Raw genomic sequence first — 15,536 nt, 5'->3', positions numbered from 1 at the left:
TGGTCATGCATGCTTAGTTTTGCAAAAGTTTTCCAATTCTTAATTCCCAGATTGGTTAGTAAATAAGCTGTGCTGTGCTGTCTTTGATTGCTAACCCTTTGCCTTTTAGCTTTTCAATTTCTGACATGAGCTATGGAAAGGAATATTCTGCACTTGGCATGTTTGCCATAAAAGTCCTTTTAGGTGCTGCATTGTGGATGAAAATTTTTAGCTATAAAGCAACACACTAAATAGCACATTTGGAACAAATAACACATACTTTGTGGAAAGTACCTGGAGTGGTCTCTTGACCTGTACCATGAGGACACAGCCTTCACCTCAGCTTTCCACAGGCAGGACAGTCCTAAAAACTTCTACCCCATGCTGTGGAGAAGCCTTGAATTCTACTTTCCTTCCCAGTTTTTTTGGAAAGACCAGAAGGGAACCTGCCTTCCTCAGAGTCCACCTCTGGTGTTTTACAGGGCAGGAGGGGTGGCCCTGGTGTGGGAAAATCTCGGTCACATGGAGCTGCTTCTGCATTTCACTGCCACTGTACCCACCAAGGGCCTTCCCTGCTCCTCAGTGCTCAGGAGCAGCTGCTGTTCCTCCTCTGGTGAATGCAATACTTGGTGTGAACACTGAGTTAGTACTGGTTTGGGGAAGTGATTACAGGATATAAACCTCTCAAATGGTTTTAAACACAGTTCTGGGTTTACTGAGGCCAAATCCCAGCTAGTTTCAAGCTGATCAGGTCTGTTCTGATGGCTCTGTGCTGCCTCACCACAGAATGCTGCCCTGTGCTGCTTTGGCGGCTGCTCTGGCTTCTTTCTGAGGCTGTGGTACCTAGGAGCAACTTCCAGCTTTAAGAAGTATTATAAAGCTGAATTTTATTTTCAATTCTATTTATGTGCTCAGAAATACTGACACTTCTTGGGAGGAACAGAAGTGTATATTCTTTCATGAAATTGCAGGCAGTGATGCTTAAAGCTGCCCATTCCAGCTGCCCTGTCACCTGCATCTTGCTGACCTCCTAAGCTCCCAGAAAGCTGGGAGAGCTGGAGCAGAGGAAGGCTGAGATCCCCAAGGCTTGGTCATGAGCTGTGCTCTATGGTTAGTGCTCTCTCCCACCCCAGTCCTATCAATCCCAAGTGTTGCAGACTGTGAAAAACAAAATTCTTGGAGATCAAATCAGGGACAAGTAGTGCCTTGGATTGAGCTGCTGGGCTTGAGAGCACAGCTCCTGCATTTGAGCAGCAAGGAACCCACTCTCAGTCTGTGTCCTGGCCTCTGGCTTGGTGCTTAGCAAACTTTACCTTGGCTCTGCTGTCACCAGCTGAGCCTCTCCAGTCCGTGGCCTTAGGCAGTCCTTGCTCTGAGGACTGAAATGTTCCCTTCACTCTCTACTATTTCAGTTGTTAGCAGTAATTGTAGACTTTTCCTTCTGCCAAACTATCCCTTTTAACACTTTTTCTTAAACATTTCAGATCCTGACTTCTCCTAATTATATTCTATTCTATATCTTCCCCGCTCTAAGGTTTTTGCAGAGCTTTGTATTTTGTGTGATAACATTCTGTTGTTTACCGTGGTTGATTTCATTTGGTGCTTTTAGCTAAGTAAAATATGGCAGAAGACAATCAGGAATGAGGGGCTGCTTTCCAACAGCAATGGCAGGAGAAGAAGAGCTTTGCAAAGGCTCATCAGACACATCTGCTTGCTTATTCAAAAACTGAAACCCAGGCACCCTGGAAATATTTAAAAAGCTGCTCATATCTCTAAAGATTCTGCCATACAAAATTTGCCAATTCCTTGCCTCTAATGTGTGCAGCCTCAGAAAGAGAGAAGGATTTTAGCACAAGCATAATTTTCTATACCCTGAGGACTCTTTTGCTTTCGGAGGCCTAGATTTGCATTCAAATGTTATTTTCTAATTGCCCAGGTTCTTGTGTGAATTCAGGCAGTGTATCTGCAGTTTAGGGCACACAGCAGCAGCTGGTACACTGGTGCCAGCCAGTGATACCAATGATAATTTTCTTTATGCTCCTTGTGCTGATAACATCTTGGTTTGCTATATCAAAATCAGTGCCCCGAGACTCCTGTGCTGTTCATCCTCCTGGCCCCTTCTGTTTTGATGCAAGTGATTTTTCCAGTGGTGATTCAAGGTGTCTGGAAGTAATCCATGACAGATAAATCTTCTGTGCTTGCATTTCTCTGCCCATTGTGGGTGAGTGTGGGTGAGTGACTTTTGTGCACACTCAGCATTGCTACAGTGACAGAAAGGTCCTTGGAACACCCCTGGCAAGTCAGTCTTGATCAAATTTGTTTAATTAAAGGAAGCTGCCTGTGGGAGGCACATTCAGTACAAACTCTCCAGTTTGGAAAAGGGCATTACAAGGTAGATCTTGCAAATGGTGAGCAATGTCAAGAGGGTGCATTTACTCATATTTCGCACAGGACAAGATATACAATGAGGAGATCAAGCAATATTTAAACAGAATGCAAAAAAAAAAAAATCACAGAAGAACAGTTCATCAGGATCTACTGAAAACTGATAGGGCTGCAAAGCCTTGGCACAGGGTGTTCCTGAATTGCTGTTGATGGGATTTGGAGGGTGTGCTAGGGAAGGCACGAGTGTTTTATTTCTTGTGTTATTTCTGTAAGCTTCTGCTGCTGAACACTGCTGGGCAGAGGAAGAGACAGGCTTCCAATCTGATCTTCATCAGTTTGGCTGGTGTTTTTACAAAATTATGGTCAAACAATGACTAGTTCTGTGGGGCTGCACAGAGGAGGTTGGGCTGCTATGTACCTTCAAATAACAACATGCACTAGGACACAGCACCACCTATAGCTTTGCATGTGCCCAGTTGGCCTCTAATGGTTCAGTTTTCCATTTCTACATTGTTCTTTTTATCTGCTGCCTCTTGGACAAGAGGACTGCTATGTCAATATCCTGTTTGTGCCAGTGAGAGACCAGCCTTGTGCACAGCCTGAGCAAAGTGGTTTTCACCACCATGTAGTTCAGAGGATGACAGAGCAGTTGAGGCTGGAAGGCATCTCTGGACAGTCCAGTGCAGCCCCCCTGCTCAGGTTCAGCTGGGTTCTTAATGTCTCCAAAGATAGAAACTTCACAGCTTCTTGGGGCAACCAGTTCCAGCTTCATAAAAAAAAAACCAAGTTCTCTTATGTCTAAGAGGAACTTGATGTATTTCAGCGTCACTAGATATCAATGAGAAGAGTCTGGCTCCACCTTCTAACCTTCTCTGATCAGGGATCCATACCCATCAGTAAGATCCTCATGAAGCCTCCTCCATGCTGAACAATTCCATCTCTCCTGGTCTCCTCATACTGCAAATGCTCCAGTTCCTTCTCCTTCTCTGCAGGGCTCCCTGGACTGCCCAGTGTATCAATGCCTCTCCTGTGCTGGGAGCCCAGAGCTGGACCCTGCACTCCAGCAGCGCTCAGAGCAGGGAAGGTTCCTGTCCCCAGGCCTGGTGGTGATGCTCTCCTAGAGCAGCCCAGCAGGCTGGTGGCATTCTTTGCCACAAGGGCGTATTGGTGGCCTGTGTTCTCCTCCTGATGACATCCTGCTCCAGCTGGAAGGTGTGACCCTGCTGCTGGTCCAGGCTTGTCCAGGCCACAGGCTAAAATGCCTGCTGAGTCAGTGGCATGAAGCCATGCATGCTGTGGCACTGTGACAGTGACACTGTGACAGTGGCACCCAGGGTGCTCTGCACCCAAGGCTTTCCATGGTGCTGGCTGAAAATAGACCCGGCTGCCCTGGCAGCTGCATCCTGGGGATTTTTGCTCCTGACTCAGATGATGGCAGGGAAATGCCTGCCTTGGAGCTGGGGGCTTCCCAGGAGGGTGGGTGTAGGGATTGCTGGGATTTCTGCCTCTTCTCTGCTCTCCAGGATGCCTTTTGGGTGATTGGATCACAGGCAGCTGTGCTCATTCACAATGTTGGGCTCTTGAGTTTGGCTCTCTCTGACCCCATTTTACCACACTTTGTCTTTCTGCCCAGCAGACCCTGCCCTGAGAAACTGTCCAGGGAAGGGGGGAAACAGGCTGCCTGGTGCTGGATGCTTGAAATGGAGAACCATTTCTAATTTAGGGAGATTTGTGTATAAAACCGAGGACATTTTCCGTTACCTCAATGTATTAGAATAGTTCTGCAAGTGTGTCTCAAACCTGGTAAAAATGTAACCATTAAGGAGACATTGGACTGGATTTTTACTAACATCTGTCCCTGAATTCAGACACCAGGTTAAGTTCAGACAGCTCAGTTCAAGCTCAGACAGATCCTTTTCAGCAGTTTATGATGCACAGTCCCTAGGCTTACATGGCTGTAAAGATCAGTATCAAAGTTTTAGCAATAGGCTGCAGATAAGCTCCATTTCCCTTTGCAGGTGACAGTTGGAGTGTTGGTTTGCTGAAGGACACGGGGCTGTTGCTGACCCTTGGCACGGAGGGTGGAAGCCTGAGATGTTTGTGTGTGCAATGAGCTGACTTCCCTCCTTCCCCGGAGCCCTGAGCTCAGGCTGCTCCCTCAGCCCTGCTGGGCCTGAGAGAAGCTGCACACAAGCTCTGGGTACTGAAGTAAATGTTGAGCTGCCTGGATATGGATTCCCCAAGGCTGAAAGCATATCCCAGCAGAGACATTTCTCCTTGGTACTATTTCCTAATACTGTTTCCTAATAGTTATTTATTACTGTCAGCTGCTGGCTCCTTCCTCTCTCCGCTCACGCTGTCAAAAAATTCTAAACTGTGATTTAGCTTTGAATGTTTGTCCTGGAGACTAAAGGCGAGGAAATCAATGCTCTGTCCCTTCCCATCTTTAATCCCTACACAGATTTCAGCAGAATCAGCTGAAACGCTGAAAAGGTGTAAAATTACAGCGAGTTCTCCTTCTCCTGGGGCTAAGCCCATGTGATTCAGAAAAGCTCCTGAATGCCTGCATAGACAAATCCTAAAAAAATACTTCCCTCTGAAATATAATCCTGCGGCTCATCCCCCGCCCCTGCCTGCCCGCTCACCCTTGGCTCCCTATCGCTCCCTGCCAAGCAATTATCTGCTCCCTTCGCTGCCTCCTGGCCCGAGCCAAAGTTCAGGATCTGGCAGGGGATGGCAGGAGATCGCTCGGCGGAGGGAACTCGCTGTTCTCCCGGCCCGGCACCCATCTCCCATGGGAGCAGCCGTGCCCAGCTGTGAGCCCAGCTCCTGCCCTGGCTCCTGCTGCAGAGCTCTCCCGGGAAGGAGCCTGGAGTGCGGTGGGCAGGAGCCGAGCAGGGGCTCCCCTTGCTCTGCCAGCATCCCCGGGAGCAGCATCTGCCGAGATGGGGAATTGTTGCTTCGTGATGTCGTGGTTTGTCTCAGATACCCCGGGTTCCTCCCAGATAATTCCCTGCCAGGTGTGTCAGTCTCCTCTCCTTCCCCCTCCCCTGACCCTGCCGAGCTCTGTCTGTCAATCCTGGCATTCCAGAAGGGCAGATTCAAAGGATGCCCCCTACCCCTGGGGGACATTGGGCCATCCAGGTGTCCTTTGTCCCTTGAGACCTCCTTCTATGTATATGGTTAGTAGGATTTCTACTCCTTCCCTCTCCCCAGGGTTAAAAGGAACAGCAACCACGGGGTTTGGGAGTTCTGTTGGAGCTGTTGCTGGATTCAGAGGCCTGTGGGCCAGGAATAAAGCTCTGGATCCAAACCCTCCATCAGAACTGTCTCCTTTCCTTCACCATCACCTTAAACTTCTCCACCAAGGTAAACCTGAGCTCCTGCCAGCCTGGACTTGTCCCCAAGTGCCCAGCTGCAGCACCCAGCCAGCCAAAGGTGTCTCTGGGGTGAAAACACCACAGTGCCAATATCTGGTTCAGCAGCAAGGGCCAGACAAGCTCAGGCACGTCCCATCCGGCTATATTGGGAAATATTCCAATAGGGACTGCCAGCGGGCACAGCCCTGGGTACCCCTGGATATCTCTGGGTATCTCTGTATCTCTGTCCTTGCTCACCCACTGCAGGGGGAAGAGGCTGGTCCAGACCCCCCACCCAAACTCCATCGGACAAGAGGGAAGTTCAGAGCCCCCACCCAAACTCCATCAGACTTCCATGGAGGGAAGTTTGGCTGCCCAGGCTGGGGAGGCCCCTGTGGGTGTTTCTGTGCCTGCTGGGGATGATGGATGAGGCATGGTGACATGGCACTGCTGTGAAATGTCCCTCTCTCCCAACATGTGGATGAATCTCTGAGGTGCTGGTGACAAATTGTTGGGGGTTTCCCCATTTCCTTCTCTATGGGTGCAGCTCAGAGGATGAAGCATCCACAGGGTTTGCCCCAAAAGCACTGACTGTTCTTGGCATTTCTCTCATGAATGCTCACAAAATGCAGCTTGCAGCTGTCCTGCTCTCCAGTGTGGGCATGTCCAGAGATGCCAGAGCTGCCTGCTGCTTTGGGAGAGCAGACCTTCCCAGAAAAGCAGCCCTTCCCGAGGACAGCTCTGTGCTGACCTCTCCCCTCTCCCCTGCTTCATTCCGTGCTCTTCCGGGCACAGGGCTGGTGAGAATGTCTGCAGAGACCTGTCCCAAAGGGAGCTGGGGGGGGAAGCACGGCTCCTCCACCTCCCTCCCTCAGCAAACAGAATTTTAGTACAGCTCAGGGTACTCTTTCTGGGAAAGATAAAAGCAGGCTGTGCCATTAAGAATGGGTTTGGGCCTCAGACTGAGGATGTCCCAGCCCAAAGCTCTGCCTGCAGAGGGAAGAGCAGGGGGCACCAAGCACCCAGCTGTGCCTCCCCAGGGTGCTGCCATCAGCTCTGCCCTCCACAGCCACCGGCTGGGATTTACTGGGCTGCAGCCTGAATCCACACCCAGAGCTCTGGGCTTGTTTTAAATACAATTATCTTCCAGACACCTGGCTGGGCTTGGCCTCTCCAGTGTCTGATGGCAGTGAGCAGCACCGTTTATTTATGTGCTGCTTTGTTTCAGATTGGCTGAATGGTTTCACTGACATTAATTAAATTTTATCTTGTGAGAAATAATAACATATTGTTTCCCTTTGTCCTTCCTGCAATAGTTTTTAACTTTCTGGGCCCTTCTCCTTTGGGTTCTTTTCCAAGCTGATGTCTTATTTAGCCTATCCTTATATAATGCCTTTCCCCCTATTTTGTATTTATTCTACATACCATTTTTTAATAAAAATATAATTTTACCAGCCATATTGATATTTTTATTCTATTCTCTATTAGTTTCCTCTTGCACTGGCACATCTGGTTAACAAAATGGGTATTGATCTCTAAATATGCTTAAAAGTTTCTTTATTGAGTAGCTGGCTGATAATCTGCCTTCTATAGGTTCCTCTATAATTAAATTAGATTGATCTGGAATGACACCCCAACTTTTACTACATTCACAGACCATTCTTTGCTGAAGGTGGTGTACACATTGGGAAAGGATGAGGGGTTTAATTTAATCCATATTGCTTAGCAACATTTACACCATCAATAAACAAGCTCTGTTTTTCTGAACAAAAGATTGCCTGGCCTTACTCCATCCTGACTGTTGCTGGTGGTGACAAAACTGACAATGTCCAGCCTGCTGCATTTAGGGTGTTTCCTTCTTGCTTGGTGTCCCTTTTATTCACACTTCAACTCACCTGCTAAAGCTTTGCTCAGAATAATGGCAAGATCTTGAAGTGAAGTGCCCATGGAAAAGGCTCATCTTGATTCTCATGTCTCTCGTGTTTTACTTGCAGGCAAAGCTGCTGATCACATTAGCCACATGGCAGTTTTACCCTCCCTGAAACATGATTGCTAGGAGCCTTGAGAACTGTTAAATGTTTGCCCACAAGTATTTTCCCAAGATCTTTGGCAATTGAGTGTCACTTCTGAAATTTCCTACAATTTAGCTTCTAAGGAAAAGATCTTTCCAAAGTCCTTGGTATCATGGGATGAATGTGTCCAGGAATGTGAGGGTGAGCTGCAGTGCCCACCCCACCTGGGTGACCTGGTGATGAAAACAAGAATTTCAGCTTTGTTATGTACACAGATGAATAATAACTCTGGGATTAATAAACCCTTAGATCCACAGAACATTTGGCTGAAGCCTTGTCAACCAGTGACCCACTTTGCATCATTTACTGATGGGGAGGATGAGGAGGAGATTCCCTGGAGGGGACTCTGCCCCAGCCCTTCAGAGCCTTTTCTGTGCCAAATGTCAGAACCAGCCCTTGCAGCTGTGGCTGCAGGTTCCCTGCCCAGCTCTGCACAGCCCCCTGGGCTCTGCTCAGAGCCAGGGCACAGCCTGCAGCCCCTGCAGGGGACTCCCCTCGGCATTCTGCAGCACCATTTGCCTCTGACAGGACAGGGCACCTTCTCAGACTCCACAAAGGCTACAGGTGAATTAGGAGGTGACATATTTTGGGGGGGAAGAGGCTCATTTTCACGTGTAAGCTTGTGGCACACAGGATGCCAACTCAAGTGCCCCTCAAAATTTAAAATGCTTGGTAGAATCCAGCTGGGAAAGCATAATCCATAACATCCTCTGTTCTTACAGCATTCTAAATTTGGGTGGTTTTTTTCTTATTTTCCTCTGAGATTTTTTTTATTCTTTGTGCATTTAACTAATGTAACAGTTGACAAACTGTTACATCTTTTTTGTTTTTGTCAAAATATCTCAAATATAAACCTTTTTTTGAGTAAGCAATCAACACCAGTACACATTTTGCTACAATATGTAACTATGTTACTGAAAACACTGGTGCTCTTCAATGTTGACAATAATGATCCTTACCACTTGATTTCCATTTTCGTAAGAGACCAGATTTTCTTGTCATATGCCATGAAGCTCAAATTAAATTCATTCTAAATAAACTTCAAAAAAATTCTGATTTTAAGAATTTATTTACTATTTAATTTTTTACTTATTCTTGATTTCTCTTATTTTTTTTTCTCGAAAATAAATAAGGACCTTCTTTACCCTAAATATTGCTTAAGCAATTTGTCTTCATAAAAATGAGTAAATAAGTAGGTTTCCATTTACAGAAAGCATGAAGCAGTCATCCTTAATTTCTCTAACTTCTTCCAGGGACTGCAATATTCATTTCCAAAAGAATGTTCCCTGAGACTTCATCTGGCAAACAAATTCTGCTTCTAAGCCTTGGTCATGATTTTCCTCCTGTTCCAGGAGCTCTTGCCTAATCAGTTTGAATATGAATTTAGAGATGAATGAGAAATCTGTTATTCCATATATGTCAGAGGTAAAGTATAATCTCATTTCCCTGAAGGCAGTTTGCCTCAGCAGTCTGGGAGCCTGAATTGCTGATACAGTGAGTGCCTGCTGCCTCCTCTATTTTTCCTTCTTTATTGGGTCTTTTCCTGTAAAAATATATACTCCTCGGAATTCCAAACAGAATTTGACCTTTCCCAAAGTACTGGCCCAGTTTAATGTGTATTTTAAACTGTTTGCTTTTGACTGTGAGCAGAAACTGAGTCCTGTGATAGGGATAACTGGGAAAGAAACTGCGTCCTTTAACAAGAGATACCATCACTACTCTTACACACAGCCTCAGCCTGAAGGCCACCAGCACAGTGCAAGCCTTTCCTTTGCTCCAGCTGCAGAAAACAGCAGCTGGAGCAGACCTTCCTTGCCTGCCACTTCATCAAATACTTTCCTGAAGTAGGCTAACAGTTTTTCAGTTTTGTCATTTTTGCCTTTGTTGCTTTATTTTTTTTGATCTTCTAATATCTAAGTTTAAAGGTAGTTAATAATTATTTGTTTGTTTTTTTTTTAAAGCTTCAGATGTGCTGCTTTGGATAGAGACAAGCCCTGTGAGGGAAGGGGCTGCCCCATGCCTGAGGGGGGGTCCAAGGAGGTCTGAGCAGACAGGAGGACTGTGCCAATGGCAGGATGCTGAGCAGCAGAGCCTGGTCCAGCTCCCTGTGCACCCCTGCAGTGCTGGGCTGTGACCCCTGCCCCAGGCAGACCCAGGCATGGCCATGCTCCCTGCCTGAGCTTGGCTGCAGCAGGACACACATTCCCACTGTGGGCACCCAGCAGTGGCCTCTACTTCCATTTCATTTTATCCTTTCCATTTGATTTACTCATCTTTCCTGGGCTCATCATGCCTGTGTTCCTCCACCATGGGAATAGCCCCTTCCCAGCCCAACCAACCTTCTTGCAGATTTCCTTCTAAGCACCAGCACTGCCACTGTGCAACCTTCAGACCCCCTAACTACCAAGAAATCCTCCCATATAACCATTTGTTTCTTCTCCACATAGTCAAATCTCATGTTTTAGCTGCACTTTTGCTACTGCAAGAACATTTTCTATTGTTTTGTCCTTTTTTTCCCCTTCACTTTACATGCCCATTGAGTCCCTCACTTGCCATGGCTTTTTTCAGCAGCTTCTCCCTCTGGACTAGTCTTTGTGTTTCTGAGACTTAGATTTTGATGCCAAGCAACTGCAATGTATTTTCCCCCTTTTTAAAGCCTCTCTGTAGGTAAAAACAGTTTTGCAAATTGAAGCAAGATTTAAATCAGCATTTTTTTCTGTAGCAGATTTCTCCCTTTTGAGTACTGCTTTGATTTCCACAGCATTTCTTCCAAAGTTCAGCAGCAAAGTCTTGAGAGAATAGCAGCTTATTGCTTCTGTGATAAACCCTTTTCTTTTTTATAATTTAATAACCCTGCCACTAAGTGGAAAACTTCTCTGTCAGTCTCTGTGCCTGTTATATAGCCTGGGAAGCAGCAATAACACTTACCCTGTCAGTTCTTAGGAAAGCTCAGAATAAACAACATTGCAATTAAGGTGTTTACACATTAGAGCCTCCTCCCTCCTTCCTCATTTCAGGCAAATCACCAATCAACAGTCTTCTCACTGACTGTTTTTCTGTAGCTCTCTGGCAGGGTTCACTCAGGCTTGGGATGTTTCTGCTTGGTCTGGTGGAACACCATCCCTCCCCATCCTGGGCCATCTCCCCCTGCTGCCTGCCCAGCTCCTCAGCCTGGGGCCAGGTGGGTCCACTCATCCTTCTCTGCCCCTTCCAGTCATTTCTTGTCTTTGCTGATAAGGTTTCATTTCAGCCCAAGGCCAACCAAAATTGCAGGCTTGAAACACCCTTTTCAATGAGACATTTCCAATTTTCAGGATTCTTCAGCAGTAAATTTTTCATAACCCTGTGCTGGGCTTTGAAGCATTTGGTGGGTTTAGAGCACAAATGAAGTGATTTTAACTTGAGATAAAAAGCAAAACAGACAATAAACAGCTAAAATAGCTAAATGGAAAAAAATATATATTTCTGAGCCAAGACCCCTTTTGATGCTGCATCCTGAAATCTAGTAACTGCCTAAGGGTGTTTTCAGCTAAAGAGAAATCAGTCAGCTATTGAGGGGGACAGCGAAGCAAGCTGGGCTGTCAAAGGTGCAAAGAAAACCAAGAGCAAACATTGTGCTTCCAGCTTTGATCAGATTTTGGTACTTGCAGTGCTGTTTCTAATGGTTGTGCTCCTTCAAATAGGAAACTGCTCAGAGGGAAAATGTTGTCAAATGGAAACTGTGGAATGATGGGGCAGAATCACTCCTGATATGCTCTGGGCTGCACTTTGCTGTCAGAAAAAAGCTCCATTTCCTTTATCTCAAAGGGTTGAAATACTCTGAGGCAGGGAGGAGATTGAGGGAGACAGGCCTTAATTACTTTCTTCTTTCTTGTATGATTAAATATGAACAAAAGAACTACTGCAGTGCATATCCCCTGCACTGAGATCCTACTGCAAATGCAGAGACAGAGCCAAACTTTGCCAGCAATCTTCTCATTTCAGCAGCAAGCCCATGTTCTGCACATCAGGCTGCTCAGGATGACAAGAGAAATAAACTCTACAAAACCCAAAGAAGGGCCTGACAGATCTCAGCCAGACAGGGAGCTTGATTAATAATTAAAAATAATACTTTGAACACTAAATGGTCTTTCATGTTCCTCTGAGCCGTGATGTAAATCTAGACTGAATCTCTTCCAACAGGTTTGCATTAGCTGTGACTCAGAAAAACCAGTCTCCTTTAAAGAGGTGTGAAGAGAGAGAGGAAACAGGTTTTTTCTCTGCATGTTGCCTACAGCTTCTTGCTGAGTGCAGCTTAGCCTCAAGGACCTGACATTGCTTGTGTGTGTTTGAAAGGGAACCCCCATACACAACTGCAGAGAGTGTGGAACAGCAGGGTGGAGACTGAGGGGCTGTGAGGTGACATCAGAACCTGAAATGTGTGCGTTTGAGGGGCACTCCTGGCTGCCAATTTTCACTTTCTCAGTGTGCTGAAGCAAAAAAAGCCCTTTCTCAAGGGAGTTTGATTTTAAATATAAGTGAAACACGGCAGATGAATCCCCTCAGCAGGAGGGAGCATGTGGGACCATGCTGGTCTTTGTGCCCCAAATCCTCCTTGCAGATGTTTCTGGAGAGCTCTGCCCAGCTGTAGTGGGGAGGTGTGGAAAAAACACTGACACATCTGTTTGATGTGGTGTCAAAATGCTGTCAGAATTTTGGGGACAGTGCTGTCAGAACAAATGCTGACAGACCTGACTGAAGATTGGTTGCAAAGGAAGCCAAAGGAGAATATAAGAAATGTGTCTGATGCAGGAGAGGAGAAGAAAGACTGAGAATTTCATAGAAAAGTAGAGTGGTGGAAATGATGACCCAGGAAAGTGGCAGAGTTTATTTAGGACAAGGGTGAAACAAGAAGCCAGAAAAAGAGCTGGTGTGGTTGATCCACAGAAAACAGGAGGGACTGGACATGTGATTCCACTGAGAAAGGGTAAGAAAGGGTTGGATCTTTCCTAGATGTGAAAGGAAAATGTGATTCCCAAGGCTACTGATGTAATTACCAGAGTCACTGAGAAAAAACCAACAAGAGGTCAGGGGAAGCAGCATCCTTTCAAGGCTAAATGATGCAAAACTGCACATCCTGAGGAATATTTCCCACAGTTCAGGAATCCTTTGTAAACACAATTAACCACAGCTCTGATTGTGAGAAGAAAGAGAGCTAATGTTGTGTGGAAAATGCACACAGAATGGCTCAGAGAGAGAAAAAATACAGAAATACAAGGATAGAGCAAGTAGTATGGCGTAGATGCAAGTACAAACAATACCTGCTTAAAGCCAGGTGTGTTAACACCACTGAGCACAGTTCTGCAGCATTTGGTAATACTTCCACAGGCAAAAAGTAACACCAGACTCCCTGGAGCAGGCTCTGCTCTTCTGCAATAATTAGTGTAAGGTTTAAAAAAAAAAAGCAAAACAGTGCTAACTCACAAAATCAGGACAAGAGGCTTGTGTTGCAGACATGGTGTTTATTCAAGGGCTAATTACAGTAGGCAAGAGGCTTCTTAATGCAACAGTGTGAAGGGAGAATAGACTCTTGTAAGAACAGACAAACTAGAAGGAATTTACCTCCTTGTGCAATTTTGTCTGTCCTTTATCACCTTCCTGCTTCTCAAATAGCTCTCCAGGAGCTGTGGATCACTGGTGTCCATAACTGGAGTCCATGCACTGAGCTTTGAACCCCCTCTTCTTCCTGGCAGCTACACAGAGGGCTCCAGTGAAGTCCAGAGAAGGTTTGGTGCAGATATCCAGAACCTCTTTTGTGACAAAGGGTCTGGGGGCTCTTGAGATCCTGTCACTGCTTTCCTGTGGGTTGGGGCTGGCTGCTGGAGTGCCTGCAGGCACACAGGAGGGAGGCTCTGTGCTCAAAGCATTAGCACAGGCATTTGCCTATGTAAATTGATCTTTAATCCTCTGCCTACCTGGTGCTGGGTACTGGATGTGACACAGTGAAAAGCAGCACTGGACCACCCGAAAATCAGTGTACAAGTTCACCTTTCACAGATGGATTGTGCAACAATGACTTCTGGTATTGTGTTATGTTTGCAGGTGCTGATCATACAAACCAAGGACAGTGGCCCCAAGCATTTGCTGCCTTCAGCAGAACCCTCCCACTGACACTGCCTTTCCTGCCATCCATCTTATTTTAACACACCAGGTGATGATGGGAAGCTCCTTGTGGCTGTAGCTTTGGCTCAGTACGTGAAGGAGCACACAGACAGGTCAGCCTCTCTGCCCAGAACCTGCTGTGGGTGCAGGGTCTTAAATGCAGCAGCCAGGAACCTCTGGGCTCCCATGCCACTGGAGACAGGGCTGTCCTACTCTCCAGGGCCTGTCCTGCTCTCCAGGGCCTGTCCTGCTCTCCATGGCCTGTCCTGCTCTCCATGGCCTGTCCTGCTCTCCAGGGGCTGTCCTGCTCTCCATGGCCTGTCCTGCTCTCCTTGGCCTGTCCTGCTCTCCATGGCCTGTCCTGCTCTCCAGGGCCTGTCCTGCTCTCCATGGCCTGTCCTGCTCTCCATGGCCTGTCCTGCTCTCCATGGCCTGTCCTGCTCCAGGGCCTGTCCTGCTCTCCAGGGCCTGTCCTGCTCTCCAGGGCCTGTCCTGCTCTCCAGGGGCTGCACTGCTCTCCATGGCCTGTCCTGCTCTCCAGGGCCTGTCCTGCTCTCCACAGCCTGTCCTGCTCTCCAGGGCCTCTCCTGCTCTCCAGGGGCAGTCCTGCTCTCCATGGCCTGTCCTGCTCTCCGGGGCCTGTCCTGCTCTCCAGGGCCTGTCCTGCTCTCCACAGCCTGTCCTGCTCTCCACGGCCTGTCCTGCTCTCCACGGCCTGTCCTGCTCTCCATGGCCTGTCCTGCTCTCCACGGCCTGTCCTGCTCTCCTTGGCCTGTCCTGCCCTCCACGGCCTGTCCTGCTCTCCAGGGCCTGTCCTGCTCTCTGGGGCCTGTCCTGCTCTCCACGGCCTGTCCTGCTCTCCTTGGCCTGTCCTGCTCTCCACGGCCTGTCCTGCTCTCCATGGCCTGTCCTGCTCTCCACGGCCTGTCCTGCTCTCCATGGCCTGTCCTGCTCTCCACGGCCTGTCCTGCTCTCCACGGCCTGTCCTGCTCTCCACGGCCTGTCCTGCTCTCTGGGGCCTGTCCTGCTCTCCACGGCCTGTCCTGCTCTCCGGGGCCTGTCCTGCTCTCTGGGGCCTGTCCTGCTCTCCACGGCAGCTGCTCCAAGGCAATTTGATCCACCGGCATTGCCCGCCCGGTGTCGCCGAGGCAACATCATCCCCAGGGAAGTGGGATGCGTTGCCATAGCAACACAATACTCTTGGCTCCTGCCTCTTTCCGTTGACGCCATGGAGGGAAAATCTGGGGCTGCTGGAAGCACCGAGTCCTATTGGGGATGAAAAGTTGGGGTGGCCAAAGGATCATGGCAAAAGCAGGCATTAACACCTATCTGTGACCTCAATTAAAGCAGCTGCAATTAAAGGCTCCAGCTGCTGTTGCAGCAGCTTTGCCAGTGCCTGCATGAATGCACTGCTCTGAATGAAATCACTTATGTCACATTCCTTTATTACTCACGATCACATGTTTTGCTTTATAGTTAAATTATGAATAATCCAAGCAGGATACATCTTAATGATGCTGTCATTCTTATTCTGGATGTATTGATTCAGCAGGTTCTTTCAACACAGACTCTCTGACAGTTAATGTAATGAGCATTTTTA

This window comes from Agelaius tricolor, unplaced genomic scaffold (assembly GCF_023055355.1).
Source record: "Agelaius tricolor isolate 1412-34295 unplaced genomic scaffold, bAgeTri1.0.p SCAF_14, whole genome shotgun sequence".
In the NCBI taxonomy this organism is placed as follows: Eukaryota; Metazoa; Chordata; class Aves; order Passeriformes; family Icteridae; genus Agelaius; species Agelaius tricolor.
This window is presented reverse-complemented; position numbering follows the sequence as displayed.